General features: G+C 43.2%; 1 protein-coding gene across 8 annotated transcripts in view; it reads right to left on the bottom strand.

Annotated features, from left to right (window-relative positions):
• Positions 1–17,685, bottom strand: part of PRICKLE1 (prickle planar cell polarity protein 1) — a 121,416-nt gene that overhangs the window by 11,882 nt on the left and 91,849 nt on the right. The window contains exons 1-2 of one of the 8 annotated variants that reach the window (XM_039505477.1): positions 7,906–7,980; positions 6,738–6,934 (exon numbers count right to left, since the gene is read on the bottom strand). The exons of 1 other annotated variant lie outside the window; for it this stretch is intronic. The gene's annotated coding sequence lies outside the window, so the exon portion shown is untranslated. Of the gene's footprint in view, positions 1–3,761; positions 3,868–6,499; positions 6,525–6,737; positions 6,935–7,380; positions 7,587–7,905; positions 7,988–17,685 lie in introns of those variants that run through there. 6 more of the 8 variants (XM_039505470.1, XM_039505533.1, XM_039505513.1 and 3 more) reach the window with 6 other exon arrangements.

The following is a 17,685-nucleotide window of genomic DNA, read 5'->3' as shown; positions in this document are numbered from 1 at the left end:
TGGGGGGCTCTGCATTTTAATTTAATTTTAAATGAAGCTTCTTAAACATTTTGAAACCTTATTTACTTTACATATAACAATAGTTTAGTTATATATTATAGACATAGAAAGAGACCTTCTAAAAAGGTTAAAATGTATTACTGGCATGCGAAACCTTAAATTAGAGTGAATAAATGAAGACTCAGCACACCACTTCTGAAAGGTTGCCGACCCCTGTGTTATACTGACCGAAGCACAAGTGTAGACAGTGCTATTTTGGCCAGAGAGCTTCTCCTACCAACATAGCTACCACCTCTCGCAGAGACAGGACTTATTAAGCCGATGGGAGAGCTCTCTCCTGTAGTCTTAGAGCATCTTCACCAGAAGCGCTACAACAATGCAGCTGCGCGGCTGTAAATGATGTAGTGTAGACATAGTCAAGATCTCTTCCTATTCCCATAAAGCAACAGGGAGTAGGATAAAGCTGGGAACTCAATGTTCTGGTAGCTACTAAAAGATGCAATTGCTAGTTATGGTTGTAGTAGGACTGTGATGCATATCTTGACCCCTAGCACAATTATAGGTGTGTCCTATTCTCAGCTATGAGATCAATGTATCATGTTTACGAGTCACACTTAAAGTCCAAGTCATTTTGGAAGGTGATCCAAGTACTAGATATACACTACTTTAGAATATCCTTCTGTAGAACTAATGAAATTAAGTGAGATGTTTATTTGAAATGAGGTAGATCAGGGATCAGCAACCATTGGCATGTGGCTCACCAGGGCAAGCCCCCTGGCGGGCCAGGCCAGTTTGTTTACCTGCCGTGTCCACAGGTTCGGCTGATCACAGCTCCCACTGGCTGCAGTTTGCCGTCCCAGGCTAATGAGGGTGGCGGGAAGCGGCGCGGGCCGAGGGATGTGCTGGCTGCCACTTTCCGCCACCCTCATTGGCCTGGGACGGCGAACTGCAGCCAGTGGGAGCTGTGATCGGCCGAACCCGTGGACACGGCAGGTAAACAAACTGGCCCGGCCCGCCCGGGTGCTTACCCTGGCAAGCCACGTGCCAAGGGCTGCTGATCCCTGAGGTAGTGACACTTTAAAAATATGATCTAACTACTTGAAGTCTCACTTGAAATTTTCTACTTCTCACTTATTACTGTATTACATACAGTAATGGGTTTGTCAGACTGTCACCTTTCAAAACTTAATTCTGCTTAGTGACCCATAAATATTGGAGTCTACTTTTTTTTTTTTTAAACAGTTTCATTAAGCAGTTAATTTTGGACTGCACCATGGAATAGCAAGCCTAAAGTAAGTTTCATAGGACAGGAGTAACTACATCAGCAAATATACTGAAGAGTTCAGACAATAGTATCTTTGGTCTGGCGTTCACACTCTTAAGCTAGAACAGTAATTGGATATATTCAGCTTTGTAACTGATCCTGTTGATTCAGAAATATAACAGGGAAGATGAGTAGCTGCTCAAAATATTAGTGGCTCTCATACAGTGATCAGATATACAGTTATCGGTACACATCTACTCTACCACGTAGATTTTCTTAGACTGGTTATCAGTTTTCTAAAGGGTGAAATTATTGCTTTGTGCCAGCAGATGGGATCTGCCCAGTGCTCATCACTGATCCCTCTAGAACAGTGGTTCCCAAATTGGGGTTCATGAACCCCCGAGGGTTTGCGAAATGTTACAGCGGGTTCTTGGGGAAAAAATCCCTAATGGCAGACAGAGCTGTCCCTAGAGAGCCCAGGCAGCATGGGGCCAGCAGCCCGGAGCCCCTGGACTTCCAAGAGCTAAGCAGATCAAAGCAAGCATATCTATCACACTGAGGAGATTTAAACTTCAAGACTCATTATAAGAAATGGAAAGGGAGGTGGATATTTTTTACTGTTTTTTAAATTAAATAGGCAGCTAGTATTGTTTTTCAAATTGTTATGAAGAACAAGTTTAAGCTTTGTTGTGATGTGCATTGTTTGCCTGGACTGATCAAGACCTGAATGTTTGTGTAGGAGGAACTCTTTGAGTTGGTTGGCTTCTTAAATACCTTCATGCTGTTTCACATCTGATACTCCTTGATGAAACATAGGAGCCTTGTCTTATAACAGGCTTATTCAAAGTGATACAAGCTACGAAAGTGAGATCTTGGAAGAGTGTTGCGTTTTCATAATGTAATAAAAAATACTGTAATTAATAATAATAAATAAATAAATAGTGTGTAATAAGCATGTCATAAAAACAAATTTTATATTTCCAAGATCATTGCTTTTATACTCAGGTAAAGGAGAAAATCCCTAGAAGTATTCATTTTTAGGAGGGGGTTCACAAGGCTTGACCTTTTAGTGAAAGGGATTGACAGAGTGTTAAAGTTTGGGAACCACTAGAGGCCACTCCAAATAATCCTGTAGGACATTTTATGTCTTCTACTGTCAGGATGGAAACTTGTCTCTGTTTAGAAAGATATACAAGCTGTCAGTCAGTCAGTCATGGTTTTGTACTTCTCATAGTTTCTTAATAAAAATCAATTTTAAAAAATCACAAAATAAATTTGGAAAATCCTTAACATCCTCTTGTTTTGTGCTATCCTCACAGGTCATCTTGGCATATAAATTAAGCCTGGAGAAAGAATGCCAGACCATCAGAGACAGAAATCACATTTGAAGTGTGACCAATGATGGCATAAATTGAAAAAAGAAAAAAAATCTTATGCCTTCATTGCAGCAAAGAAAGTTTTCTTCTTTTTAACCATCAAGTCATAGTCAACAGAACTGTTTCTGGCAGTGAATCAGGGTTGTCTACCTCCTACTCTGTGGACAAAAAATGTCAACCATATTCAGAATGGACTAGCTGATTCCATGAAGGAGAGAGTGTCATTAGCAAGATTGGTATGAATCAAACCCAACCACAGTACTGGGTTGTTCCAATAACCTGTATAAATATCCAATATTTAGGTATGGAAGAATTTTAAAATTCAAGTGTTACATTATTTACAGCTTAATCAAGAATGGGCAGTAACACCTGAGCAAAGAAACAGTCTTTAACTTTACTAAAGGAGACTTTGATTTGTAGTGAGAGGTGTATTTTAGTAGTTTGAGCAGAATACCGGTAACCAGAAGTTTAAACTTGGTAGTGAAAATAGTCATGTTTAAATATGAATTCACAATCACATTAGTTGTGGTCAGCACTGTTTCACCCAATTTGCCACTGTAGACAAGGTCAAGGTTGTGTTCAGCACTGTCACTTGTAAGAAACCCTGGTCCCAGTACCATATACCCATGACTTCCTGACATGATACTGAACTGAGCATGTACTAGTTCTTTAAACTCAATTTTGAACTATTAATCTAGGAAAGTCAAGCCCACACTGATTCCCTGTGGCATCAGAAAAATTCAACCTCTCTTGCTTAGTTGCCCCATCTGTAAAATGGAGATGATAACCTTGTGAAATGAGTGAGTTTATGTGAACTAGTTAATTTTACAAAGCTCTTTGCAAATGGCATTATAAATGTCAAGTGCTATTTCTGTGTAGGTAACTGCTGTCCTTGGTAATGTTAAGATTTACAAAGTGCACCAAGGATATATAGATGCCAGAGTTATATAATTCCAAAAAGAGGACAAGACATTGGGGGAGGAGTAGCAGAGCCATTTTTCCTTTCAGACCAAGCTACTTGCGGAAACAGCTCCAGTTCTACTCATTTTTCTATACATTGGAATTTAAAACAACAAAAAAAAAAACCCTAACACATTAACCTCAAAGCTTACACCCTCTACCTCCAGTTCCTTTATGGGTAAGAAGTAGGTTGAAACAGCTCTTGGGAGGGAGTGAAGGAAAGAGGGGTCCTTCTCTTAGCTGGGATCTGCAAATTGAAAAACTAACCTAAAAGAAAAGGGCAAGATTGCTATCAGTATGTTGGTTTTAGTAAGGGCAAGGAAGAAGCATCACAAACCACACATGCCCCCATATATATAAATTACCATTTAAACTTTCATTCATTGGAAGGTTGGGAGCATTAACATGGAAGAGGTGCATTCCAGATACCAAAAACATTATTCATAAATCAAACCAGATTGTGACTATTGTGTTTCTGAATGTCTGATGCTGAACTGAAGTGTCTGAAAACTATTTGTAGACACTATTTTAGCTATCATTTGTTTATAAATTACTACTTTCCCAACCCTCCTCAGAGTCTGTAAATCAGTTTGCAAATTAAAACTGCAACAGATTAGAGCTAAAATGTTTTTTGCAGTTATACTCATTCTTCAAAGTAACAGGCTTCAAAATGGTTACAAATCCTAAGGAGTACAGCTGTTGAAAAAATAGATTGTTTGTTTGAGGAGGGATGCTACATGACATCTTCAAAATAAAGAAAGTTTGTTTTAAAGATCTACAAGCACTACCTCACTAATAAAGCTTCACAATCTACAAAGAGAAAAATCTTTCACTAGTGGCTTCATAATTATTAGCCATGTAATTGGATTAAAGAAAAATGTGATTAAAAAAGTTAGCCAGATATACACTAGTGAAACTGAAGTCTATTGTCATCTATGGTCACTTAATAATATGAAGAGTTCTTAAGAATGAAGAGTCCATATCCCTAATTATAAATCCACTGTTACATAAAGTATTAAAACTCACATCCTAGAGAAAGGATATTACAGAATTGTTGAATCCAAGTGTGAAACTAATCCTTATGTTAGGATTTCCAGCTCACTGAATAAGTTCTATGGTCACCTCTGACCAGATAGAAGAGGTCATGATTTGTGAGCCCAGTAAGACACATTTCCTTTCCCAACCCCTGCTGTTTAACTCTGTCCTGCAGGGCAAATTGTTTAACAACTTTTTTGTTAAACTGCTTGTTAACAAGGCTATAGGGAATACAAGATGCATATCGCATGCATCCATTCACAATACACTGAAACTGCAGCCCAAAGGGTTAAGACTAGGGGTTAAATAAGCAGGTGAATGGGATGACCATTCCACCTCATATGATAATTCACCCTAAAGAGGAGCAAGAGTCTGTAGTAGCAATATAACCAAAAACCAATATCAGGACTATTCAGTGCGTTTCCAATAACGGTATAAGTATTACCAGAAAAACCCACTTTACTGCCGCAACTGGAGTAATTTGTTTTCCTGCTTCTCTGTTAAAAATAATGTAATTTTTGAAATCTAGCAAACATTTGATACCAGATTTGGCACCCAGTACAAAGAAATTTGGACCCAGTTCCAAATATTACAACTTAGGTGTTAGGCATTATCAGGACTCAGTCACAGCTGCTTCAGAGGTTTAACTTATTTGCATGTACAGAATAGCTAGTGAACTTTCAAAGAAACAGTACTGTACTTTATTAGATAAAGACATACAGCAGAATTCAAAGACCTCTACAGTGTATTCATTGCTAACTATATGTTGATTGGCCTTATAAATCAAGCTGATGTATTTTCTACATTTTCTAAATACACCTTTACCCCGATATACTGATACTGCTGTCCTCGGGAGCCAAAAAATCTTACTGTGTTATAGGTGAAACCACGTTAGATCGAATTTGCTTTGATCCACCTGAGTGCACAGCCCCCCCACCCCCCAGCGCTGCTTTACCAGGTTATATCCGAATTCGTTTTATATTGGGTCGTGTTATATGGAGTAGAGGTGTAATGCCTAATCTAAGTATGTACACCAATCAACAGAAGAGTTGAGTAATTCACACACACACACTTGCCAAAATAAAGATAATTTTTCACACTGGAAAACTGGCATTACTTTCTTTCGTGATTTCAGACTTTTATTTTCATGAATAATGCCTTCTGATATTGCAAAGACAGACTGCTTAAATTTAACAAAAGGAGGAAACACTATGACAAAGCATTGTCTTTGCCAAAATGTCTGATTTGGGCTATGTTATTTGGCTCCATCTTGGGATATAAATACAAACTGCACGTTGTGGTTATACAAGAACCAATAGTTTAGGAAGCACTGTTCTAATAAAATCTTTATCTTCCATAATGGGGTACACAGATTTTAAAAAAGAGAGGAAAATAAATCTAGCCCTTTACAGTCTCCTATTGATTTTTTTTAATTTCTATTTTAAACAACGACTGTAGGAAACAGCAGCCAGACTTTACTCCAATGTACACATATACTCAGGTTTCACCCCGTCACCTGTTGGCTCCTGAACAACACTCTTCTTTGTTAAAACTTACAGCACACTCATTGGAAACAAGTTTCCAGAGAAAATACTTCAAGAAAGTGTTCAAGAAGTCACAAGGCTAGAGTTGTAAAAACAAAATTCCACACATAGCCCAGTTTATTCTGACACAGATTAATGAGGAAAATTTAAATATACATACATGCACATTTTTAAAAGGTCATCTTATCTGTCAAATGTTCTATCAGCTGAAGAATTCTGAAAAACGGATATTGATTGTTCTTTCTCATTATCATAAAGGTTTTTTTTAAATGATAAAAAGGAGGTTAATAATTATAAGCTAAAACCATGAGTGTACTTACATTTCATAGCAACAAGCATGTATAGCAAACAATAGGCAAAACCCCTTCTCAATGCTCAATTCTAAATACCAGACATACTGCCAACAGAAATCCTCTCTTAAACTTATTATTTCAAGGCCAAGTCATTGTGGAGACTAGCTTAAAAAGATCATTCTAATCTTAGAGGGACCACCTTCATTTCAGGCAGGCCTTGTGTCCAAGGGCCAGCTGACAACAAAGTGCACATGTAACAACTCACCAATGGGAGGTTTGTTGAGTGAGTGAATGGGATCAAATGTGATGCCATCTCGTATGTCAAGTAGCACAGGAGCAGTCTGTGAACAGTTGGAGCAAACGCAGCGCAAACAGACCTGGCTTTCTTAGCTCACAGCAGCAGTAATAAGGTATCAGCGTCCAATTAACCTCCCTTGCAGCCGAGTCCTGACGGTTAAGTGGCTACAAGGAACGGCACATTACCTCTTTAAAAAGGGAGCCCAGGCGCAAGCTGCAGCGGGAGGCGAAGCCCCCCAGCTCCGACCCCTGCAGACTCGGCGCTCGCTGCTTCCCCTCGCCACTTGCCATTGCTATTTTCAACCAAGTGCCCTTCCGCCACCCCCACCCTCCACTGCTTTACACGCCAAGAAACGAAACAGGACACAGCAGCCGGCAGATCCCAGATCGCAGCCGCCACAGCCCCAGGGGCCGGGGAGTGAGGGGCCCGGCACTGCAGCCCGGGGACAGGCGCTGGGCTCCCGCGCCGCCGGGCCCCGGGGAGAGCGGCTCCCTTGCCGCATCACTGGGCGATGGAAACTGGGGGCCCCTCAAGAGCCTCCGTCCCTCCCCAGGGGGTGCGCGTCCCGCGGCAGCCAGAGCGGCCCCGCACCGACCTGCGGGCTCCTTACCTTCGGCTCCCGGCTGGCCGGCGGGCGGCGCCGGGCTCTCCGGGCTGGGCCGGGGCAGTGGCCAGCGCAGGCGGGAGCGCACGGAACAGCGGCCCCCCGCGCTGCTGCTTTCCCCACCTCAGCAGCCCTGCAGCGCCCGGCCCGCCGCCTGCACACTACCTGCGCCTCCCTCCGCCTGAGGCGGGGCGGGCACCCCCCTCGTCCAGTCCCGTCCCGTCCCGTCCCCTCCCGCCAGGTTGCAGAGACAGCACAGAGCAGCCTCCCGAGCGCAAGCCCTGCCCCTCCCCACATGCACGGGTAGTTTTTAAACACAGCCCTCAGGCAGCCGCCTCCCGGCTCCCTAGAGCCCCCAGCCTCCTCCCCAACCCTCGGGCAGCTTCCTCAGAGCCCCCCCCCCCCCCCACACACAGCCCAGTCTCCCCAGCACACAGCGCCCCCCGGCATCCTCAAAGTCCTCCGAGACCCCCGACTTCCCCCCCCCCCAGCCCCGGACCCCCTTACCGCCCGCCTCCCCAACACACCCACCTCAAGAAGCTCCTTACTCCGCTCGGAGGCTGTTTGCAACATCCTCCAACATAAACACTAGCTCCCGCCAGGAGTGTCCCTAGGCCACATACCTCCCTCCCCCACACACAGATGTTCTCATTAACCCCCCACTTCAATGGTGCACAGCGCAGCGGGGGGGAGGAACCGGCTCTTACCGATACAGCACCAAGGCTACAGCCGCTGGAGGAGGCAGAAGGTACCAGAACAACAAGGGCCGCTTCGTGGCAGGCAGTGTTCAGAATCATCCTTCCCTTTCATTCACACCACTGGCGAAGAAGATGCACATTCATGTAATATTTCGGGAAGGACCCGCTACAAGGCAAAAAGGTTCCCTCGGCCAAATAGCTACTCCAGAGACTGAATATTTTTAGAAGTAATAAAAACTTAAGTCACAATACTGAGTACATATATTAATTCCCCCGCCCCTGTTTGGTTCCCTAATGCTATTTGTGCTTGTAATAGATCTCCCACCACACCCCGCATTGTGTGGAAAGCCTTCCTGCCTATACATCAGAGTGTACTAAGATTTGACCTCTGTTCAGTCTATAATTCCTCCAACATTAATCCTTAGACTGTCCACTTCCAGGAACTGTCAGTCATCTGTGATCCTATATAAACTACAAGTTACCACAAATTACAAGAGTTACTTGAGAAATCCCTTATCTTCCACTTACTTCCATTTCATAAGCTCCAGGGAGCCAAATCAGTTCTACAAGCACTGATGCAAACATTTTAAAACGCCTATGTAAACTTCCTTTTTCTTTCCAACACACCACTCTGAGAATATGCGAGGCCCCCTTCCTTAACAATCATTTCGAAACTTGCCCATAACAATGAAATCAGCTCACTGGGCCAGAATTTAACAAGTTTCTGACCATTTTGAAGAGGTCCTTAACATATGTAAAATCAGGCAAGCCTGATGAAGAGAGCTATTTTGTGTCACTCCATGAAAGGAACAATGCCAGGTAAAAGTCTTAAATCAAACAGGATAGTGGAAGGTGTCAAAAGTGAGCCACTAGCAAAATTCAAAGCAGCCCCATGAATAGTAGTATACAAATGTGACAAATATTTTATGTAGGATTTAATAAAAAAAACCCTTCATTATATACATTACTAAACTGAAGCAAGAGGAAAGAATGTCAAAGTAGTAGAGTCAATACTTTCATGTGCAAGACTGAAAGGTGTACTATGGCATAACAATAAATCTGGTTATTGTATATATTTGCATAATTACAAATAAAGAAATTAAGAACTCTTTAATAACTATATAATCTGTCTAAAATCATTCATTTTATACACATTAGATATCAGTACCTAGGGACTATGGCCAATAGTAAACTGTAAATGCTGCCTTACATACAAAGGTGACACTATCAAATACTACATATATGTATTTACAGTTGCTGTAGTATTTGAGAGTCATATGATGTCTCTGCATTTATCAAGTGCTGGTGGACAAAAAGCAATGTAAGGTAGAATGTCAATTTTTTAAAAAATGTTACCCAAGAACAATTTCTCTCTCACACGGCACAGTTAAGGAGTTTAGTTGCACATATGGTTCTGCACACAACTGAACAATGGGCCCTATTGTAAAGCTTACAATTTAAAAATACACAAACATGTTGCTGTAAATAGTTTGGTGAAATGAATAGCTCAATGGTAAAACTCTGAGTAGTCTCTCTCTCTCCAGTGCCAAGTACAGATGAGGAAAATGTTAGTATTTATTAGAGGGCATAGATACCAGAGGCTTATGGCTTTAAGTATAGAGTCTATTTAGAAAAGATTTAGTCCCGGTCAGACAATAGTGTTTGTAATACAGACATGCTTGGCTAGCAGCCAGTGTTGATTCCATCTTTGACAATAAACATTCAAAAAGGGAGGAACCACCAACATAGCTATCGCTTTTACTTCACTCTGCATTTTTAAAAGGTGTAGCCTTTCCTCCAGCTTGAAATAAACTGGCTTTTGCGGCTTCCCTCCCCCATTTGACTTCAAAGGCTGGCTGGCAGTTTCCTCTGCAGAACTGTGAATTTAACCATGAACACCTAGGTCATATTTCCTTTTTCCTACTCCTAACTGTTCTTTGCTTTCTTAGGGAAATCATTATCAAAGATAATTTATTAGTACTGTATCTCTGGGTCAAAGGCATAAACGCCTCTTGTTCTGAATGAATCTATGTAGCATTTTTGTAGAGATGTCTAGTGTTGGACAGGTCACAACATTAATCAGACATGCACTCCTTTCTCCTGAAGCGTGGCCTAGACGCATATTCTCCAGTAGTAAAGCATCTAATATGAAATTATATGAGGCTGATCACTTCTAAAACTTTTGTTTAAAATCAACAATACACTAGCTAACTAGATAAGGCTTCATGATTATCCAATTATGTACAGCATTCAACTATTTGTATGGAGGGTGGAAGTATCAACTACTGTGGAACATTCACAGTTACTTGTTTGTTACATTTTCCACAGCATTGTCAACTTTACAGGTTATTGCATATGAGATAGTAATGAAGTAGTTAGCAGACAATTAATGCTTCCTACAAAAATTAAATTTGAATGAGACAGAATATATCCACAGGGTGCTAAGAGGAGTCAATCTTGTCTGAAAGGGATTGTTATTGTCAAGGGCAAACACATTCAGAAAAGGAAAGGCATGAGTCATAACTGGGCCCCTCAAGGGCTGCCTTTTGTTTCAGTCAGGTGGAAGACTGGTGTGGATTGCTTTTTGGGTGACTGCTAAGAAGAAAACAATCTAGTTTTATTCAACTGCAACCATTTTCCCACATATCCAACCTGTATCTATACTTAATTTTATGAGGTGAAAAAGACTGCTTTAAAATTATCTATTCACAGTATAGAGCCAATCATTCAAAAATAAATTTGTTGGTGGAAAGGGGTCAGATAAATGAACTGTGTTCATAAATGGAAAATATTATACCTCGTTTACATGGGAAATAGGATGCAATTTCATGCATGAAGTTAAGCTACTTATTGCTACTGGCTGGGTAACATTAAGACAAATCAACATTTTAGTCATGAATTCTAAAATGAGAATATCCAATTTAGTATGTCAGGGCATACATAAACTGCAATATGGAACAGGAAGAAACTTTTCCTCTTCCATGAAACCACCATGGCATAGTTGATAAATAATGATCGGGCATTACTGGACCACAAGGATATGAAGCTTGATGGACCAATGGTTTGGTCCATTAAGTCAAATCTTATCACAAATTAACAGCATTAGAAATCATTGATGAAAATATGTGATCTCTATTACAAAAAATAGGTCAATATTGCTTCACAAGACATGCAGTCAGACATTAAAATTCCCTTTGCAGTTTGAGAGGAGCTTTCTCTATTTAAACTGTAGTAGAATGACTAACTTGATCAATATTTTAATTCTGTATCACCATTCTAAATCCAATGGAAGCACATAAATCTCTTAAAAAGACATATGCCTGAAAGAAACATTACAGATTCATTCAATGCTGGGTAACAGGTGTGGTGGTGATGGCATGGCCAGAAACAGCAAGGAGGACCAGCATTGTCTGTAGTGACATCATTATAAATGGCAGACCCAGATACCCAGGGACCCACAATATGAAACTTATGAGAAGAAAAATAAAATATTCATCTATCATCTGGCACAACACCTATCTGATAACCTGCCCCAAGTTTGGTAGGACAGGTGCTGCTGTGCTCTGTTCTTTTCCCTTTGCTCCCCTGTCATTGGCTCTACTTGTTCTGTATGGGTGGACCACTGCACCTGTACAGAATCACTCTGAAGTCAAGGGGATTCCACAGAGTTGTGAGACCTGTCCATTACTGGGAGGGGGGAATAGCAATCTCTCTGGTATATCAGCCAGTCAACTTCCCATGCCTCAATCCAAGTTCATTTGCATGAAGTAATTCTATTGATAATAACCACTATGATTTTTAAACTGTTTTTTTTAATGAAGTCACAATAACTTTTTAAATTAAAAAGTCAAGTGTGGCATGTATTCATTCAGACTTCGTCAATTTCAGTATTTTTATTTGTTGAGTTGAATAATCTCCCTCTGGTGGCCAACTGAACCTCTCTACCAATTCCATTCATCATTAATTAAAAATGGAAACAGCAGAAATATATTTATTCTCCCTCACCTCCCCCCTGATGCATTATTTTTGCTGTTGAATATTAAAAACCCATATCTTTTCTATCCTTTTTTCTTGGAAACTTCTATGGACAACTAGAAAACTAATAAGGCATAAAGTCTCTGAGGCAGGGATTGTCGCTCACTATGGGTGGGTCTACACTGAAAAAAGCTACAGCAGAACAGCTGAGAGACGTAGGGCTTGTCTACACTTACAATGCTGCAATGGCGCAGCTGAAGACACTACATGCACTGATGGGAGAGCTTCTCCCCTCAGTGTAGGTACTCCACCTCCCTGAGGGAAGGTCTACACTACAAACTTGTACTAGTGCAGCTGCGCCACTGTAGTGCTTCTGGTGAAGACACTAAATCAATGGGAAAGAGTGCTCCTGTCGGCTAATAATTCCACCTCCGCGAGAGATGGTAGCTATGTCAGCGGGAGATCTCCTACCAACACAGTGCTGTCTATGGGTATGTGGGTGGGTGTGTTAAGGTCGTTATAACTACATTACTCAGGGTGTGGATTTTCCACACCCCTGAGAAACGTAATTATACCAACATAAGTTTGTAGTGTAGACCAGGGCATTGGTGTGGTTATGTAAGTTTCCAGTGTAGAGTAGCCCAAAGTGTTTGTACAGTGCTCTGCACAATGAGATATTGATCTCCTCTGGGGTCATTTTGCACTACTGTAATACAAATAAATAATCACAGTTATCAAATTAATGAAACCGCCTACCCATTGAAGTTAGTGAAAAGACTCACATTGACTTCATTAGGCTTTGAATCAGGCCCCAGTCATGCAAAGCTAAATGCACATTTTGCTCTGGGAGGTAGCATAGTCTAATAAACATGGCATCGGACTGGGAGTCAAGAGTCCTGAACTCCATTCCTGGGCTAGGCATAGATCTGCTGTATGGTCTCAAGGCATTTCACCTCTTTTTACTTATTTCTTTAGTACATAGAGGCCTCAGACAAAATCAGTGACCATTGCACTGCGCACTGTACAAACACATAGTAAGAGACAATACCTGCCCTGAAGAGCTTACAATCTAAACGGACAGGGAGACAAAGGGTGGGAAGGGAACAGGCAACAAAGGCTGAAGGTCATATAGCTGGTCAGCAGCAAAGCCAGGAATATAACCCAGGTCTACTGAGTTCTAGGCCTCTGTGTGTATGTCTATACTGCAGCTGGAAATGAGCTTCCCAGCCCGGGAACTCATGCTAGCAGGGCTCAACCCAGCACACTAAGGGCTTATAAATATACACTTAAAATTCTGCAGCAGTGCAACTGCACCACTGCAGCTGCGCCGCTGTAGTGCTTCAGTGAAGACACTACCTACGTTGTTGGGAGGGATTTTCCAGTCAGCATTCCAGAGGCGGTAGCTAGGTCAATGGGAGAATTCTCCTATCAACCTGGCACTGTCTACACTGGGGGTTAGGTCAGTTTAAGTGCACCGCTCAAGGGTGTGGATTTTTCACACTCCTGAACAATGTAGTTGTACCAGGCCTCAGAATAGCAGCATAGATGTTGCTGCTTGGTAAGCAGCATGGGCTCTCAAGCCCAACCAACCCTAGCCCCAGGGTCTGAGCTTGGATGGCTAGCCTTTGTCTCTGCCAAAGCCATAATGTCCATGCTGCTATTTTTAGCATGCTATCTTGAGCCACACTAGCACAAGTCTGTCTCCCTGGTCTGGGAAGTTCATACCCAGCTGCAATGTAGACATGTTTCTCCTCCCACCCTTTGTCTTAATTTCTAAATTCTCTGGAACAGGCAGTGTATCAATAGGTGCTTGTAAAATTTTTAGAACACTGGAGCCTCAATCTCAGTTGGGGCCTCTAGGCAGTACTGTAATATGTATCATTTATACACATGAATACTGTGCTACTCACATGCACAAAATCAAGCCAGTGCCTAATGTTTGCAGGACATGGGCCTAAATAAGTGGGGGAATGTTTTTATTTAAATACTGTTTAAAACATTGAGTTAATAAACCAATAAACCCCTGCCCCAGAAAAAAGAACAAACACACTATAAACTGAGGCTATGTCTACACTAACACTTTTGTCGGTATAACTTAAGTCGCTCAAGGGAGTGAAAAAACACACCCTGTCAGTGACATAAGTTACACTGACAGAAGTGCCAGTGTGGACAGTGCTATGTTGGCAGGAAACACTCTCCCATCTACATAGCTACCATCGCTCATTGGGGGTGGTTTAATTATTTCAATGGGAGAGAGTTCTCCTTTCAAAATAGAGCGGTACAGCACTCTAGTGTAAACATGGCCTTATGGAAGAAAAGATGTGGCTGTTAAATATTTAACATTCCTCACCCCTATAGTAGGGGCTTAGACAGACCACATCACACACCTGAGATCTCCAATGAAATCATGGAAGACCACATGAGAATTTCTGTCATGTCTAAAAAAAGTAAGAGAATTAAAAGCCAACAACAAGCTGGAAGACAACTTTTATATATATTTAAAAAAATTAAAAGTCAGGAACAAAAACCTCTTAGGACTTCTTTTTAAATCTTTTAATTCTGGAGATTCTCTCTCTTCAGCTGACTGGTTCGTTGCTCCTTGCTCCAAACCACTGCCCTTTCAGCATCCATTTCACCTCAGCCTTACTCTACCTCAGGGGTTCTCAAAGGGGGGTCGCAAAGTTATTACATGGAGGGTCACGAGCTGTCAGCCTCCACCCCGAATCCCGCTTTGCCTCCAGCATTTATAATGGTGTTAAATATATTTAAAAATGTTTTTCATTTTTAAGGGGGGAGGGTGTGCACTCAGAGGCTTACTATGTGAAAGGGAGTCACCAGGACAAAAGTTTGAGACCCACTGCTCTACCTGCTCTCCATGTTCCTCTCCCTATATAACTTCCTTCCCGCCTTTCAATATCTTCCTCCTTTTTTCTCAGTCTTTGTATTTAGCTCATCCCTTCCTACCAAAATCATATGTCAGTCACTTTTTTTTATTGGGAACCAAGGAAGTGACCAATGTGGAGAAGGGACATAACCTCAGTACCAGGGGCGGCTCTACATATTCCGCCGCCCCAAGCAGTCATGCGCGGGAGGCGCCCCGGAGCCCCGGACCTCCCGCGGGCTTGACTGATGAGGGTCCGCTAGTCGCGCGGCTCGGCTGGACCTCCCGCAGCTGCGGGCGGTTCGCTGGTCCAGTGGCTGTGGTTGAGCTGCCGCAGGCATGCCTGCGGGAGGTCCAGCCGACCCGCGCGACCAGCGAACCATCCGCAGTGACGCCTGTGGGAGGTCCACTGCAGCCGCGGGACGAGCGCCCCCTCCACAGCCTTGTCTGCGGCAGGTCCGGTCGTCCCGGGGCTCCGGTGGACCTCCCGCAGGCGTGACTGCGGCAGGTCCGCCGGCCCAATCTGCCGCCCCTGCCGGCAAGTGCCGCCCCACGCGCGTGCTTGTCGCGCTGGGGTCTGGAGCCGGCCCTGCTCAGTACCCATTGCCAAGGGAACATATGTGTTGTAAAACAAGTCTTTGGTGAGAAGAAAAGCGTAAACAATTTTTATTTATCACAATCAAGTTGTTTAGGCTTAAGATACAAGTGACTTCAAAATAATATTGTGTCTTTAAAGGGCCTTTTAAGTTTCCAATTCAACAAACAATCCTGGGTAAAGCTAATTCTTTAAATGACTGGATGGCTCAGGCAGTTTGTAATAGGTTATGAAACCTTTCACCTTAGGGTGTTAACACAAATTCATACTAGGTTGGTAGTAAAGGAGAGTTGCTACCATGTGATTTCTGTGCTGTGGTCTGTAAGAAATTAGCAGTGCCAGTTCAGTTTCATACTCAACAATTAACCACGTCACTGAACATCACTAACAATGACACTAGTACTTGCTTGTTGGCTGTCTCAGAAGACACCCAGGACTGAATAACGAAAGAGAATGAATTAACCTCTCATGCTTCCCTCTCAGTTTGGGTGATGGCATAACTTGCACTAAACTTTACTGGTTCTTTGGATACAAAAGGACTTCACTCTACACTGTTATTCTGCTACCTTCCACAACCACTGAATTCACTCCAACAGTTGTTTTAATTATATGAAACAAGATCCAATCCTACAAATTTAACTTAGGGCATAACTATAAAAAGTTGGGAATATGCAATAGGGTGACTAATAGCTTCAATGCACATCTTATGTGCCTAAGAATGCTTCCACTTAAGTCAACAGCAAAACTCTCATTGACCTTCATGAGAGCAGGATCAGGCTGTATGTTACAAACCACATCAACTATGAAATTTGACAGAACCCATACATCCAAAACATGTATATTATTTCTGATTCTATGAAAAAAAACATCATACCTTAAACTCTTTATCTGTAAATCAAACCTTGGGTCTAAGGGTGTCTCTAAACTAGAAACGCTACAGTGGCACAGCTGCAGCGCTATTACGTAGACACTTACTACAGTGATAGAAAGGGCTCTTCCATTGGTGCAGTAAACCCACCTCTCCAAACGGTGGCAGCTAGGTCAACAGAAGAATTCTTATGTTGACCTTGGCATGTCTACACCAGAGCTTAGGTTGGCTTAATTACATCACACAGGGTATGACATTTTTCACAGCCCTGAGTGATGTAGTTAAGCTGACCTAATGTTGTAGTGTAGAAAAAGCAGTGTAGTTTAAGAGGTTTGGACATAGGAAAGGCTGCCAGGTTATATAATCCTGGCAGGGGCGGCTCTAGCAATTGCGCCGCCCCAAGCAGGGCAGCACGCCGCGGGGGGCGCTCTGGCGGTCGCCAGTCCCGCGGCTCTGGTGGACCTCCTGCAGACATGCCTGCAGAGGGTCCGCTGGTCCCGCGGCTCGGGTGGACCTCCCGCAGGCATGCCTGCGGATGCTCCACCCGAGCCACGGGACCAGCGGACCCTCTCCAGGCATGCCTGCGGCAGGTCCACCGGAGGCGCGGACGACCAGACCCTCCGCAGGCATGCCTGCGGGAGGTCCACCGGAGCCGCCTGCTGCCCTCCCGGCGGCACGCCACCCCAAGCGCGTGCTTGGCGCGCTGGGGTCTAGAGCCGGCCCTGAATCCTGGCTATTGGAGCATGTGCAAGGTAATACTGCATGGAGGACACCATTTTGTAGAGCACATATTTCTGTACATGGTCTGTGGAGGTGCACAAAATTAGTATCGGGCCCATAGCACAGAAAAGGCTGGACAACCCTGGGCTACATCATAAATGCTAGAGCTGCCTGCACAATACCAGTCTCCCCTCCATCCTGGACACTGCAAAAGCTTGTCTACACAGTCTCAGGTCTACGCCATGGGAGGAGAAGGATACTAAGAGTTAGTTACAAGACTTGGTCTCTGATGTTTCTTTTGTAAAGCCTTCCCACCACCACTAGCAGATTTACAATGGCTCTGAGCCCACAGAGTAGGGGCCCATTAAGGACCCATCTAACCCATCCAGGTCTGGCTCCTCACCTGGGGCAGTCAAGAGCTCAGGCCTTCCTGTGTGAGTGGCTACCAGCCAACAAGTCCCCTTGCCTGTAAGGGGCTCACTGCCCAGCAGCCAGGCTCTGCCCCATGTGGCTGGGTAGGGCTGCTGGCCATGGGGCCAGTGGGTGCAGCCAGCCCGGGCTGGCTCTTGGGGGA

The sequence above is a fragment of the Mauremys reevesii genome, linkage group 1 (genome assembly GCF_016161935.1).
Source record: "Mauremys reevesii isolate NIE-2019 linkage group 1, ASM1616193v1, whole genome shotgun sequence".
NCBI lineage: Eukaryota > Metazoa > Chordata > Testudines > Geoemydidae > Mauremys > Mauremys reevesii.
Note: the sequence above shows the minus strand (reverse complement) of the source record. Positions and strands in the feature narration are given on the sequence as shown.